Raw genomic sequence first — 17,424 nt, forward strand, 5'->3', positions numbered from 1 at the left:
ATCAAACTAAAAATAAAAGATATTTTCTGAAAAATATTTTTCATTCACCAACCAAACATTAAAAAATATTTTCTACTCACCAATGAAACATGAGAAAAGAAGTTGGAAATCCACTTGTTTTCCAAGAAAACATTTCCTTCATACCAAACACACCCATTATTTCAAATCTTGACGAACTACGCAACCATGATTCTTACCTCAATGAGATATGTAGGCAACCCTCTTTGAGTTTGGTGATCTTTATTCAAAAAATAAAAATAAAAGAAAGTATTCTTTCTTTATTCACGAAAAAAAAGTATTGTTCGCTCTTAAAAAAAGTATTTCTTATTAAAAATTATGGTATGTTTATTATCTACCTTAACTACATTTGACTGATTTCTTTCTTTAACAAGATATGTAGCCAACCTTATTTTGACATTCGGTCCAATCAAGGAAGAATCTAGAAAGTCCTCATCACAAAAGTAGGGGATTTTTTTTTATATTTAGGGATAAGGAACAAGTAACCCCTTAGACTATGACCGAAATCCCAGAGACACACCTTAACTAAACTAAGGTCCTATTACCTCCCTGAACTCATTTTTTTGTAATTTTGTACACTTTTTGGCTTACGTGGCACACTCCATGACTCCACATAATTGTGGCGCGTCGGAGATATTTGGATGCTACGTAAGCCAACAAGGTGTACAAAATTATAAAAAAAATGGGTTCAGGGAGGTAATAGGACCTTAGTTTAGTTAAGGTGTGTCTCTGGGATTTCAGACAGTCTAGGGAGGTACTTGTACCTTTTCCCTTATATTTATTCAAAGTTGGGGAAAGGGTCTGAAAAATACTCCAACTTTGGCCGAAATTGTTGTTACGATACCAAACTTTATGAAGGACCTTTTACCCCCTGCACTATTTAATAGTGTATTTTAAAGTTATATATGTGCCCACGTGGATATGTTTCTATTTATAATAATGCAATATTTATGATGTCCACGTGGACACATATATACCTTTAAAATATACTATTAAATTGTGAATGGGGGTAAAAGGTCCTTTCCAAAGTTCGGTATTGTTACAGCAATTTCAGTCAAAGTTCGGATATATTTCAGACCTTTTTCCTTCAAAGTTCAAATTAAAATGTTTGTCTTCCTTAATTTATTGTTTGTTTTTTAAAAAGAGATAAAAAAATTTGTTTATGATAAGATATTTCCTTCGAAGGATTTTTATTTATTTTTATTTTTTTAAAAAATCTTTTTGACTTGGTTGGATCCAACATACTTAGGAGTCGGCATGAGAAAAAAGAAAAGGGTTAAACTATTTCATAAGACAGACCAATTTTGTTGTGACTAATAGATTATTTCGGTATCTCTCAATATATTTATGTAAATACTTGAGAAATTATCTCGCTTAAAGTTAAAGAATAAAATAAATTAGACCTCATTATTTCATATGCATTGTGTGGGGAGCTTTAGATAGAGAATTCAATGACATGGATTTGTTGATCTAGAACTTGACCTAAATGTTGGTTGAGGCAAAATTTTGAGAAACATTTATATTGGAAAAGGATTATAGGTTTTCTTTGATCTGATTGTGCCTTTAAAGCCTACCAAATGACATGTTATCCGTAGATATTCCATTTCAAGCATGTAACTTTTTTATTTGAATAACAACATCTTAGCATATATCTTTTTGAGTGCATAATGCACTATCCCTTGTTCCCACTTCCTTGAGCGCACTATCAATTATCTATATAGTGCCAAAAATATGTGTTGGGTAACAAAGTAAAAAGGTCCAATATGTGAAAGACAAAAAAAATACACAGATAAAGAAAAGCCAGAAAAAATGAAAAAAAAAAAAACCTCCAATGAAAAAGAGGAAAATTGAGAAGAAAAAAGAAGAAGAAAAATAAATTAACAGAAACTTCAATTAAAATAAAGGTCAAATGCAAAAATGAAAAACATTGGAGAGCATAGTGCAATTTTTAAGGAGGAAATAGTCACTTTATCCCAAATGAATATTGTACCTTTCTCTAAGCCTACATTACAAGCAAATGACAAATTCTATTTTATCATATATTTTGTGTTCTCACATTAGTGGATATTTACATGAGGGCTAAGCATATGGTATCACAATCTCATGTATTGAACTTCTTTCTGAGTGTGAGTGACTTTCAAAATGTCCTATGGTCTAAATTATTCTATAGCGTGTGAAGGACTTTATTTGTGGTAAGGGCACTTGAAACACGAGGATATGAATAATTCTAACCCCTTAATTTATGCGAGATGAACTGGTCTTGTACATACTTAAGTATGTTTGAGGTACCATTTAAAATTATAGGAATGACTCAAAAATGACCTCAAATACCAACTAAAGTCAAAACATTCTCAGTCATGAATTGATTTCTTTCTCTTCATCCTCTAGTACTCTTTTTTTAAAATGTCTTTTATAAATAAAAAAAATAGAGAAAAAAAATATTTGATATATGAACTACGTTTGACCTGATTCTTGATATGCATGATACGTAGGCAGTCTTATAATGAGGCTCGGTCTCTAAGAATAAATTTTATGTCCTGAAAAGATCAAAACTGTGGTAATTTATTTTATTTTAAAAAAAAAAATACTCCAAAAAATAATAAATCCAAAAGAGTTTCAAAGATCCTCAATTCAAAAAAACTGGGGCATATTTTTGTTTTTAAAAAATCACTCTCATTCCTGGGGAACAAACACTCTAGTTGCATTTTGACCTTAGGGAACAAACACCCTAGAGTCATCATTTTTCATTTCTAGGGAACAAACACCCTTATTGCATTATGACCTTAGGGAACAAACACCCTAGATGCACCTTAGGGAACAAACACCCTGTCATCTTTCATTTCTAGGAAACAAACACCCTAGTTGCATTTTTACCTTAGGGAACAAACACCCTAAAGACATTTTATGGAGCAAACACCCTATCGTCTTTCATTTCTAGGAACAAACACCCTAATTGCATATTGTCTTACATTTTTCTTTTGGTACAAATATTTCTCATTCATGCTAATAACACATAAAAAAATATTTTCGCAAATTGGGCTAAAAATGAAAAAAAATATATTGTGGTGATTCTAAATGATGATTGCGTTTAGCAAGATATTCTTGAGTAATGAGATTCAATTTATCAAGATCCTCCTACAAAATGGGATTTAGTTTAGCAGGACCCTCCTGGGCGATAGGTTTAGTAGGAACCTCCTACATAATGAGATTTAGATTAGCAGGGCCATCCTATATATTGAGATTTAGATTAGCAGGACCATCCTATATATTGAGATTTAGATAGCAGGACCCTCCTACATAATGGAACTAGCAGGACCCTCTTGTACAATGGGATTAGCTCCTCCTGGACGATAGGTTTAGTAGGAACCTCCTACATAATGGGATTTAGATTAGCAGGACCATCCTATATATTGAGATTTAGATAGCAGGACCCTCCTACATAATGGAACTAGCAGGACCCTCATGTACAATGGGATTAGCTCCTACTTAATAGGATTTAGATTAGCAGGACCCTCCTACATAATGGGACTAGTAGGACCCTCCTGGACAATGGGAATGGGATTTAATTTAGAAGGATAGTCCTACATAATGGGATTAGCAAAAAACTCCAACAAAATGGGACTAGAAGGACCCTCCTGGAAAATGAGATTAGCAAGACTCTCCTACATAATGAGATTTAGTTTAGCAAGACCCTCTTATTTTTTATTTTTCTCCTAGGATAAACCCTTTCTAGTCTGAGATTGTTATTTTTTATTTTTTCCTAATTTAAGCACTTCCTAGTCTGAGACTGCTTTTTTTTTTCCTCCTAGAATAAACACTTCCTATTGAGATTGTTATATTTTATTTTCTTCAAGGATAAACACTTCCTAGTCTGACACGTTATTTTTTATTTTCTCCTAGGATAAGCACTTCCTAGTCTGAAATGTTATTTTTTTATTTTCTCCTAGAATAAACACTTCCTAGTTTGAGATCGTTATGTTTTATTCTTTCCTAGGATAAACACTTCCTAGTTTGAGAGAGGTTATTTTTAATTTTCTCCTAGGATAAACACTTCCTAGTTTAAGACTTTTATTTTTCATTTTCTCCTAGGATAAACATTTCCTAGTCTGAGACGTTGTTATTTATTTTCTCCTAGGATAAACATTTTCTAGTCTGAGTTTATTTTTTAAAAATTCATATTTTCTAATAACTCATAAAATTTCTAGTAAAAACTGGGGCAATTTTTTTGTTTGTGATGATTTGCAGGTTTCTTCAAGCGAAACATGGATTTGAAATTCAATAACAAAGTTTCAACTCTTTTCAGAATGATCAATCTCCATGATAGCTAAAATTAGCTTCTACAATTCATGTAGCAGCCTAACTTCGTGACATCAACTTCTATTCAACTACTGATCGAGAAAACCTGCAAGCATTCAAGATCATTTTCAAATTGTCATGTTGAAGAGTGTCAAAAGCTCGCTCTAAGTGGAAAGTTAAGCCTCGAATTCAATTCAAGATCAAGATATTCAACAAAAAATCAATGTGATTTATGAATGTCAAGACACAAATGAAAACTCAAGAGAAGGTGCATAGATAGGAGCTTGTACTTTTATTTTCTTTTTGATCATTAGCTTTAATTTTATGTAAGGATAAGAGCCGCAACCTGGAACCACACTTAACTTTCAACTCATCGTTTCATCTCCTTCGAACTACTGGTGACCTGAATCCTTTATAACCCGGGATATGTAGGATTTCTAAAACAAAGATTCGATCGCATATTATTCCTTAAAATACAAGTCTGGTCAAAACTTATCACGTTATGTACTTCTTTGTCTGAAAACTCTTAATGTTTCCAGTCAAAGAGGGACAAACTGTAGACATGTAATTTTTTACCAAAGCTAAGATTTCATATCATTATAAGTGTTTAAATATTTATTATAAATTTAAACTAGATATTTTAATTTTATTAAGTTTATTTTAAAAGATTTGAAAAAATAGAATCACATTTTGAGGTAAGTTTTATTTTCAATTGTTTAAAAGAAAAAAAATATATTACAAAAATATATATATTTAATTTTAATTTAGAGTTTTATATATAAGCTAGTGTTGCTTAAGTATATTTTTAGACTAGCTATTTGACTTTTCTTATATTTAAATTAATTCAAAATAGTTAGTTAATATTTCTATTATTATAATTTTTATATATACTTAATTTATTTATTTTTTAAAAGAAAAGTAGAATAATTAATCCTAATTAAACTACCCCACTTTACCTAGACTACCCATTACCTCTCTCATTACCTCACTAAACACACCCACATATATCCTACAACAACACACCCACCTCTATCTGTCACGACCCAAATTGAGTCATGAGGGGCAGCCACACTTAACCTACTAGATGGGAGAAACAACGAATCAAAACCCCTTATATATTTCGTTAAACGTAAGAAATACAAACCATAATATGGAAGCTCAATCTTATTAATGTAAGAAACACAAATCCACTAAAGTTTACTAAATGTCATTCCCAAAACCTGAAAGTTATCACATCAAGGACATTTAAACTCCAAATACTAAGTATGATAGTATCAAAGACACCAGAATAAATACACAAATAGTTTATGTCAGAAAACTAAGGACATCTTGCCATAACCGAGAGAATCTAACACGAGCTAGAAGGAATAGCTCACCCTGAAATCTGATATGATCGAGACTTGATAGAGCTGAGGGCTAGTCGAAGCAGCTAGTATACTCGCTGCACTCCACAAGAGAAAACGAAGAGAAACGCAAGTAGGGATCAGCACAAGACAATATGTACTGAGTAGATATCATCGACCGACTCAAAATAGAAACCAATAATATGCATAAAGTAAATAATATGAAATCAACTATAGCATTTAGGAAGTGGCAAGCAACAAACAACATGAACCAGTGACAACAACACTAAAGTAAGTACGTAATCAATCAACAATATCAAGATCACACATGAGAACTCATGCCTCCAAACCAAGCTATTTTGGGAATTGAGTTCTTTGAGATTGAGTACATTACGTTGTTTATATATATGTTTTCCTTTAATGTTACCGTGCCGGAACTTGAAGCCCAATCCAACAACATCGTGCCGACTCATGGCACCCAATCCCATAATACCGTGTTGGAACGTGATACCTGATCTAATAATATCGTGTCGGCTCGTGGAACCCGATCCAAATATATTGTTAATTTATCATTCATTATCACCACTTTTAACTTCATTAACAACATTTCATCAATCCTTATTTCTTTAAGACATCACTTCAACATAGAAGGTTCAAGACTATAAATTTCATGGTCTTAGGATTTCAGACCAATCAGAAACAACACATAAATTATTCAAACCACACAACCAAGTACATAGAGAAATTCATAATATAACTCAATGACTATCAATCACTATTAAGAGTCTATCTATCACGTAGAATAAACCATAACCTACCTCCACCGAAGAACTGAAGTCAGGCAAGCTACTTCACCAATGATATTCCTTTCTTCAATGTCTCAGATAATTTCCAATCTATCATTATAATTCATCTCCGCATCGCGAACTTGCTCCCCATACAGTGTTTTTCAACCATTTCTCATGATTAACTATCTAAAACACTTTTAATCATCACGATATTTTTCCTATCACAATTCATAATTCAAATTCAAGGTAGAGCTAAGAGTTAAGTCTTGAGAGTTCTTTCGAATATTTTGAGAAAGTCCCTTTGAGTCTTTTGAGGAGGTTCTACAATTTCTAATAACTTGTCTCAAGACTCGAGAAAGTGAGTATGAGAATGAGGAGAATGTATTCCTGAGTCTACTTTATCATCACAAGATCCTTCGTATCATGAACCATATCTCTTGAATTCATAATTCACATTCAAGAGAGAATTAAGAGTAGAGTTCAAGAAAGTCTTTGAGTTCAATTATGAATCCTTTGAGAGCAATTATCGATTTGAACTAAGTTTTGAGGAAGTAAGTATGAGAATGAGAAGAGTCGTATGCATGAATTCCATAATGTTCTTTAGACCCTTGAGTCGAGTTGTTCATGCTCATAAATTCCACATGAACTCCATACATTGAGTGTCTTCGAGAGGAGTAGCATCTTCGAGTTCTGAGTCTTTGAGCATTGAGTTCCTAATTCTTTTGAGATTTTATTCCTAACCATGGGACTATAACATATTGCCCATGGAGTCCATGAGTTGAATTGTTAATGCCCATAATTCCACATGGACCCTATGAGTTGAACATTCTTGAGATGAGTAGTATCCTGAAGTCCATGAGTTGAGTTGTTCATGCCCATATTTCTGCATGAACCCTCTGAGTTGAGCATTCTTGAAATAAGTAGTATCATTGAAATTCTTGAGTTCTGAGTTGTCGAGTTCCGAGTATTGAGTACTATGTATGGTTATTGAAAACCTTGAATTGAGTCGTTAACGTCCATAATTCAGCATGAACCTTATTTTAGAAGTCTTTTACAATCTTTTTTCTAAACTTGTTTTAAGACTTGAGCACTTGAGTTGAGAAAGAGTAGAGTTGATTTCATTTTCTTTAAAATGATATATGGGAAATAAGTATTCCCAAGAGTAAAAGTTTTCACATTTAAAAGAGCTGGAAATTGAGATTTCCAAAAGAGTTTTGAGCAGTTGGTGTAACATCTCTTTTATGAAAAAATATTTTAGTAATAATCTCAAAACACAGAAAGAGTTATGCTTTTAAACATATGAGTTGAGTATATTTTGGGAGTAGTATTGAGCACCGAGATGGGGACGAGTTCAGATAACTCAAGTCTCCATAAACCATGTAGCCAACATGGGTAGAAAGGGTCATACTTTTTAGATGATTCCTTAGTGTTTTTTAGCATAGAATAGTGGATCCACTTAGTTGAGAGGTTCCATACCCCGACAAGGTATAGGACAGTTCTGGCAGCGTGGGGGAGACGCTATATCATCACATAGCTCATAGTGATGGTTGTCGGTTAGAGAAACTTCCACAGAGTTATATTATATTTTATTATATACAAATTGAGTTGTTATTGTATTCTTCAATACATTGAGTTGCTATTTACTATTTTAAAAGCTTTCCATTTATTAAATCTTTTATTATTGCTTTATCTTGAGCTGAGTATCCAGAGTTGAGTATCTTGAGTTAAGTATCTTGAGTTGAGAAGAGGTAAGTATGTTTCCTTTTTATCAAGTTCAAGCTTATGTTATGCTTTAGAATTACCCTTACATGCTCATTCATTTCATGTACTGAGACATTTGGCCTGCATCGTTTCATGATGCAGATATAGGTATTCAGGATCATCAATAGGCATTTCGCTGATACCTATTGCAGTTCTAGTTACCTATGGTGAGCCTCATTGATTCCGGAGGATTTCATTTACTTTTGAGTTGTTAGGATGTCATGGGTTTTGTCCCAACTTCCATCTTTGTCGGTGAGAGGCTTCATAGATAGACAATAAAGTTTCATAAGTCTGTTCATTTATTTTGGTAAATGTTTTAAAGACTTAAGTTGCCTATTTATGGTGAGTTGAATATATTATTTTATTCAGAGTTATCTATTCAATATTGTTCAGATTATTTTAAAGTTGAGTATTGGAATTGAATTCAGTTATTTTGTTAAGCTTTTGCATGCTTGAGTTAGTCTTCCGCTTGTAGTCAATCAGGATGAGGGTTTACTTGGGGACCATCAATGGTTCTCGAGTGCCGGCCACGTCAAGGGTGTAGACTCGGGTCGTGATAGACAATAGAGTTGCATAAGTTTGTTCATTTATTTTGTTAAATGTTTTAAAGACTTAAGTTGCCTATTTATGGCGGGTTGAATATATTATTTTATTCAGAGTTATCTATTCAATATTGTTCAGATTATTTTAAAGTTGAGTATTGGAATTGAATTCAGTTTCTTTGTTAAGCTTTTGCATGTTTGAGTTAGTCTTCCGCTTGTAGTCAGTCAGGATGAGGGTTTTCTTGGGGACCATCAATGGTTCTCGAGTGCCGTCCACGTCAAGGGTGTAAGTCAAGATGAGGGTTTTCTTGGGGACCATCAATGGTTCTCGAGTGCCGTCCACGTCAAGGGTGTAGACTCGGGTCGTGACAGTTTTTGAGTTAATATCTTAACGTAGGAACCCTAATTGTTATTAATTCAGTTTTTTAATATGGGTCAAGTGGCATAGTGTATTAAATAAATTATGGCTTGACCCATTAACCACCAATTAATTAAAACTAATTATTTAATAAATATCCATCCACTAACTAACCATAATTAAATAAATAACTTAAAATTCTCATTTAGAATCGGAAGAGTCTTTTAAGAAATAAAAAGATCTAGTACTTAAAACGACCAAATGAGTCATTACACTATCCTACATATACTACCCCACACACACACCAAAATAGACACCCTCAGATTACCAATAATAAAAAAATACACCAGGGAAGAGCAAAAAAAAGAAGAGAAAAATCCATCAGCAATATATTATACTCAAATACATTCTCCACTCCCACCATTTCAACTCACAACAAACAACAAACCTAACAAGACACCAAAATATTTTCCTTTCTCCTAACGCACGTACAATCAAAAAATAAACAGCAAGGAGAAAAAGGTTATATTTGGAGGCTCCAATCAAAAGGGTCTCTCTCGGATTTATATTCTTTTCTTAGGAAATTCTCTACGGATTAAGGTCCAACTCTAGCACTTTATCTTATTTATTTAAGTCTTACATAGTGTTATTTAAAGTATAACTTACATAAATCTCATAGTGTAAAACCTAAATTACATCCTATCCCTACTCTTTTCTATTTTACAAAAATCCCTTAAAAATTATAGCATCCGAATACATTATATTCAGTCGGATACATAAATTATTATACATTAAATAACATAACTATTGCCCTTAAAAAGGAATCTAAATGTAAAATTAATTATCAATCCCATGAATCACGCAAAACAGATTTATATAAATCTATTCCAATCTGTAACAGATTTAGAGAATTCAAATTTCAAATTTTTTTTCCTCCATCTATCCCAAATCATAACAGATCCAAAATACATGATGAATATATCAATTTTTGTTGAGATATTTAGGAATTTGGGTGAGCAATTTGAGTTACGAACTATAAAGTAGTGATGAAATAGTTGTTGGGCAAGCGATTTCTTTTGTGAATCTCAAATTAGCCAATACAGTTGAATTGAATCTCAAATCCGCCATTGATACAACATACAAGATGGCTAGAGAAATACATTGATGCTACATCCTGTGATCTATCAAGCCCCATTAATCGATGTTCAAAAGAACACAAAAAGATCTATCAACAATGGTTCAATTTTGTTGATTCTGGTAATTTTTTAGTGTTTTTGTTTAAATAAGAGAAAAAAGAAATGATTTTTAAATGATGCGGTTGTTAATTTGGTACAAATGGAGATAGATGCCTTACTGGTGGAGATGCTCCCAAGTTCTTTGCCATGTCCAGTTTGCCTCGACTAGAACTCAAGCAGGTTCTTTTCTATCTTTTCATGTTTGTTAATGTGTGAACAATTAGAAAACTTTGGTCAGTCTTGATTCGAAAACATCAAAAAATGGTATTTAATTTAATGTATCATTGACTTATTAAATGCTTCCAGTTTGTTGCATCGTCTGAATTTATTCTTTTAGTTTATGAATCTGGAAGAAGATACATTGTTAGCCTTGAGCGAGATATATGTAATTGTGGGAGATTTCAACTAAACGAAATACCTTGTGCATATGCAGTTGCTATTTTGAAGAATACGAATATTACATATATGCTTCCCCACTGCTTTGATTACTACATTGCAGTGAATATGTATCAGATACATTAATACACATTTGAAAGGCAAGAATATTATAGATATACATCCCCAATTGTCTGGATTTGCTATGTATCCTCTTTATTTTTTTTACTTTTCAATTTGTAATTGATATATAAGTCGTGATACATTACTGATTACAAATTGATACATAACTAGTTTGACGTATATTTATTGTGTTTTTAGATATTTGAGTTAGTGTGCTGATAATATAAAGTATCAAATACATGTGAATTTATTTTTTTTATTTTTTAATAAGTATCTTGTTATTTTTGAATTTGTATATGGATATATAAGTCATGATAAATTAATGGCTACAACTTGATACCTTACTAGTTTGACGTATATGTAATGAGTTTTTAGAGTTGTGAGTCAGTGTGTTATTGATATATAGCATCATGATACATTAATATTTTTGCATTTTATTGTGTTTGCAAAAAAATATATTTTATACATGATACATTAGACATGTAATTTGCTATAAACACATCAAAATGTTCACGAATGAGGGTATGTATCTACTAATATTTATATTTTGTATCTGATAGTAAGTAAAAGATAGCTGTGTGATTTGTTGTGATTGATACATAGAAATAACAGTATTATGGAATGTATTACTAATTATTTTTTTAATGTTGACATGTTGTTGCATCATCTGATCTTTTATTGAGTCTATGATTCTGGAAAAAGTTACATTGTTTGCCTTGAAAGATAAATAAGTAATTATGAAAGATTAAATGGTTCCATTACCAAATAAGGAAATTGTCTTACCACCTAGATACAAAAGGATACCTGGACGATTACGAAAAGAAAAAAAAACTCAAGTGTTAAGCCAATTACGAGCACAAACTGTTGTGGACGTTATAGACATGAAAGTCACAACACGCGATCTTGTACTTTGTTACCCAAAGAGAAGTGATACATTTCTTTTTAGAAAAATACATTCAACTTCCAATATATTGAAGTGTTACTATTAATAAATAAAAAATTGTTCAACTTTGTGTACATTTCTGCTTGATAATGATTTAATCACACTGTTAAATTATTTAATTTTGTAAATCTGGTACAATGTTTATATAATGTATGCTTTTTTTTATTTTGATAATAATGTATCTGATACATCATAATTGTGAACGACTGTATTTACTATAATTTTATGTGAAAGTATCACATATAAAAGGAAAGAAAAAATAATATATTTGATACATTAATTTATGTAATTTATACATGTTGAAATATACATTGTAGTGGTTAGATATCAAGTGTATCAATAACTTAATAAACAACCTCTTGAATGACAAAATTGTGTGATACTTAAATTTATAAAGCTTATTTGTATCAGATATTTTTTAAAAGTATACTATTTTGTACTGTGTACCATAAGCACTATAATTACAACAAAAAAAATAAAGAAAAATATACACTGAGATTAAAAAACAAAATATATTGAAATTTAAATTCAAAATAACCAAGTTTATAGTGAAACACTCTAAAATTTAATTTAATGTAATTTTAAAATAGTAAAACATTCAAATAGGTGTGTCCACAAATGCATAATGACTATTATATAAAACTTGATACATTATGTATTGTAGCAGTGATGTATCGGAGCATCAATAACACTATCAAAGAGTAAATTAAGAATCAAAATAAACGAGAAACATTGAAAATATGTATCTTTGGTAGTGATGATCCTGTAATGACAGACTCAACTTTTTCCTTCTTTCTTTGAGCGCTTTTTCGACAGTAGCTTTAGAACTCGAGTATTCATCCTTTTTTCAACTTCTCCGCTTTCAAATTCATCATGACTTTCATGACTAACGTATTGTTTCATTGATTAGATCTATTTTCATCATCAAACTAAATACACAAGGTACATATCTCCAATAGGTGAAATTAATTTGAATAATAAACCCAATACTAAAAGAGGAAGCAAAATCCATAAGTATTAGAAATCCGAATTCAAAACCACCATTTTGTCTGAAAATCAACCTAAATAGAAACAAACTTCATTCTCCCATCGTTTTCTTCACACACATTTTCTGGTGATGTCCACGACAACAACCACCAATGATAACATACCTAAACCCGACGTTAGTCCAAGCGACGGTGTCGGAATTGTAGAGAAAAAATCGAAACAAACTTCAAAAAAAAATGACAATTGAAGAATTTGAAAGAAACAAATTGATAAAGAAATAGTTCTACCTCTTTAGGAACTTCAAATCGATGAACTGGAGAGAGAATATATCTGAAATTAAAAAATGGAGTGATGGATGTAATTGTCAAAATATGGGAGTGATTGTATGAAAATAGGAACAAAATCATTGGGTTGGAAGGGCTATGAATAATGTATCCAGAAAAGGAGAGAAAAAGAAAATAAAAGAATGTATTTTTGAAATATTTTAAAATGCTAGGAAATTTTAGAGAATATAAAAAAAAAAGGTTGTGTAGTTAGGTAATTTATCCTTATTTAAATGCATATGAGATATGGATTGAAATTTGATATGATTTAGTGGCATGACTTGTTGATGTATTGTTTAATTTTTAGGAAAAGTATATAATTTATTGTGTATTGTTTAATTTTTGGAACAACTTTAAAATATATTTTGTCTATTACTCATGTCATTCTACTCATATCTTTGCTTATATTTAAAGATAAATAAAATATAGGGATTTAAATTGATCTTTAGGTGTTTCTAGAATATTATTGTGAAAGATGATAAAAAGAATTGAGTTAAGATTGACGGTTGAATGTCAATCAAAAAGAGAGTTTTAAGTTCAACAACATTCATTATTTTATATATATATATATATATACTTTAAGGAATTTTCTAAACTTGTGACCATAATAATATGTATATAATAGGCTCTATTAAATATTAGGTGAGTTTAAATATAATTAAATCTTGTCTCAACTGAGAATGAGATTACAGATATTTTTTTGAGATGCTTAAAAGAAATTCAAGGATGGATGATGCACCTTGGCTATATTTTTTTAATAATTAATTTTGTTTAGTTAAATTAAAGATTTATAGACAAAATTACTAGGTGTGACGTGAAGAAGGAAGATACGTCTCTGAATGTCAAGACTAAGAATGCGGTTACGCATCGAGGTTAAGACCAAATAAAAGTTCAACAATAAAAAATGTGAATAAATCATGACATGTAATAATATATCACAAAATAATTAAATTCAAGCATAAGTCAATAAAAGCGATCATGCTAGAATCATGAGACTCGAGGGATGCCTAATACCTTCCCCTTGGTCAAAAAGAAAAGGTAACTTGGAACGCCATAACTCAATCCCAAGTGGCGACTCTGAAAAAAGGATTCCTTAATCAATATTGTCACTTAAATTGGAAAAAAACCCTTATCCATTGTTGAAAAAGGGGTGTGACACATACTTTCGCAAAAACTTCTACTTGACAAAAAGTTCAATGATTTTCTGCTACACAAACTATAAATTGGTGTTCAAGCTATGAGAAGTATCAAACTGTTGGAGTAAAAGAGTTTGATTAAAGTTAAACTAACACTTCATGTGACATGTTTAAGAACACAAAGTTAAAGAACAATTTTATTGTATTATACATATCCTTAGTTTAATACCACAAAAGTAAAAGTCTTCTCAGGCAAATCTCTCTCTCTCTGATATATATATATATATATATATATAGTAGTTTTTCGACACGTGCGTTGCACGCGATTATCAATTTAGAAAATTTAAGCAAAGATTTGAACTATAAACTTTGCACAAAAGATATTTAGAAACATATTTCTACATCACAAGATAAATTGTTAATAAAAACAAATAAATTTAGACTACAATAAAAATTAAACTAATACAAACTTCAACTGACATTATTACAAATTATATAAACCTTTCTTCATCGAAAATAATTAAATATTAAGAAATAGTAAATCAATAAAACAAAAGGGTAATGTTTATATACTAATAATTATTTTGAAGCAAACAACCTGACAATCTAAATCACATAAGTAACATTGATAAATAAAGTCATTCTTTTGTCTTGAGCAGCAAAAAACAAATCATTCTCTAACTCTTGAGAAGTCCAATAATTTTTAAAAAAGATATTAAGAAGCATATAGCTACATCACAAGAGAAATTGTTAACAAAAACAAATGAATTTAGACTACGTCATGTTAACTTCATATATTGGAACATTACATACTATTGTATATACTAAGCAAAAAAATTAGAATTATTTTCCTCTAGTACTTGAGGTTAATGAATATTTGTTCTTACGATAGAACAATTTACTTCATCAGAATAGTGGTACCTCATATTCCGCTAAACTTCAAACTCACTCAACGACAATAAAATCACAATAAAGTGTACCATGAACAAACTTTTTTGTGTCTTATCTGAAAAGTCATGACCTTTACAAGAAGTCACAACCCTTTGGAAAAGTCACAACTTATTAAAAAAGTCACAACCATTTGGAAAAGACACAACTTATCTAAAAAGTCACAACTCATCGAAAAAGTAACAACCTAAGTTAGGGATATATGAATTTATACTACAGTAAAAATGGAACTAATAAAACACCAACTGGCGTTATTATAAGTCAGATGGACTTTTATTTCGTAAAAAATACTGAAATATTAAGAAATAGTAAATCAATAAAACAAAAAAGTAATGTTTATATAGTAATAACTATTCTGAAGCAAACTTCGTGACAATCTAAATCACATAAGTAGCATTGATAAATAAAGTCATATCGTGACAATTCTCTAATTTTTGAGAGGTTGAATAATTTTGAAAAAAGATATTCAGAAGCATATATCTACATCAAAAGAGAAATTGTTAACAAAAGCAAATGAATTTAGACTACAATAAAAATTAAACTAATACAACTTCAACTGGCATTATTACAAGTCATATAAAGTTTTCTTCGTTGAAAATACTTAGATATTAAGAAATAGTAATTCAATAATATAAAAAGGGAAATGTTATATAGTAATAATTATTTTGAAGCAAACAACCTAACAATCTAAATCACATAAGTAGCATTAATAAATAAAGTCATTCTTTTGTCTTGAGCATCAAAAAACAAATCGTGACAATTCTCTAAATCTTGCGAAGTTTAATAATTTTTAATAAAGATATTCAAAAGCATATATTGGAACATTGCATACTACTGTATATACTAAGAAAAAAATAAATATTATATTATCAGAATTATTTTCCTCAAGTACCCGAGGTTAAGGAATGTACCCTCTTACGATAGAACAATTTACTTCATCAGAATAGTGGTACCTCATATTCCGCTAAACTTCGAACTCACTCAGCGACAATAAATCACACGATTTTTTTTAAAATGCAAGTAGAAGAAGAATAGTAGAAGATTAAAAAAAAATTGTGGCGGAAAAATGAGAGGAAACCCCTCTATTTATAGTTTACAAAGGGTAGTATGAGCAAATATTTTTTGTGTCTTATCTGAAAATTCATGACCTTTCCAAGAAGTCACAACCCTTTGGAAATGTCACAACTTATTAAAAAAGTCACAACTATTTGAAAAAGTCACAACTCTTAGGAAAAGTCATAACTCATCGAAAAATCACAACCCTTTGAAAAAAGTAACAACTTATCATAAAAGTCACAACTCATCGAAAAAGTCACAACCTAAGTTAGGGATACTATAGTAATTTAACATTCCAGTTAGGAGTTCATACTTTTAAGGTAATATATAATATATATATATATATATATATATATGTACTGTCCTAAAATTATGAACACCGTGAATTAAATGTTAAATTATTATAATACATTCCCCTCCAAACATAAAACACCAAATTTAGTATATCATCTATATTTTGTATTATGTTATATTTAATTACATCATCATCATCATCATCATCATCATCATCATCATATATTATTATAAGTAGGAAGCCTCAAAGATAAAAGTTGAAAGACCAATTTACCCATCAAATATCAAATGTTGAACCACATTTATCATTTAATAACTAAACAATTCTCTTAACAAAAATGTAAAAAACGTAAAACAATTAAAAATGTCTTTCCAAATTTCTGCCATTACTGTGCTCTACATTAACCAATGCAGAATTTACAAAATATTTTTATATAATCTTTAAAAGAAATTATTCCTTCAATATTAACTACATTGTTGTAAAAACATTTCATATCCATGGTAATTAATTTAATGAAGAAGCTCAAAGTTTGTAACTGATCCATTAGTTATGTAAATGTTACATGGATATTAAGATGTAAAACATAACTGAAATGAAACTTGAGTGGCTAGAGCGGAAGATAAAATGAAGAAAGAGATTACTCTTGATGAATTTTGACGAATCGAATAAGTCATTGGAATAAAAGGCAGGTATTAGATTCAATGTTTGGAGAGAAAATTCCTCAAGAATGGACTATGTGGTTCTTATGTACTTCAGTAGCAAGGTAAGCTATCTTGAATTTTCACATTTCTGCACTTTGTTATCAAGGTGTGCTATCTTAATTTTCCCCTTATATAAGGAGCGATTCATTAATTTCAATTATTCTTTATTACATACCACAATGTGTTCGGCTAACAT

The sequence above is a fragment of the Solanum verrucosum genome, unplaced genomic scaffold (assembly GCF_900185275.1).
Source record: "Solanum verrucosum unplaced genomic scaffold, falcon-dt-bn FXZP01000007.1, whole genome shotgun sequence".
NCBI lineage: Eukaryota > Viridiplantae > Streptophyta > Magnoliopsida > Solanales > Solanaceae > Solanum > Solanum verrucosum.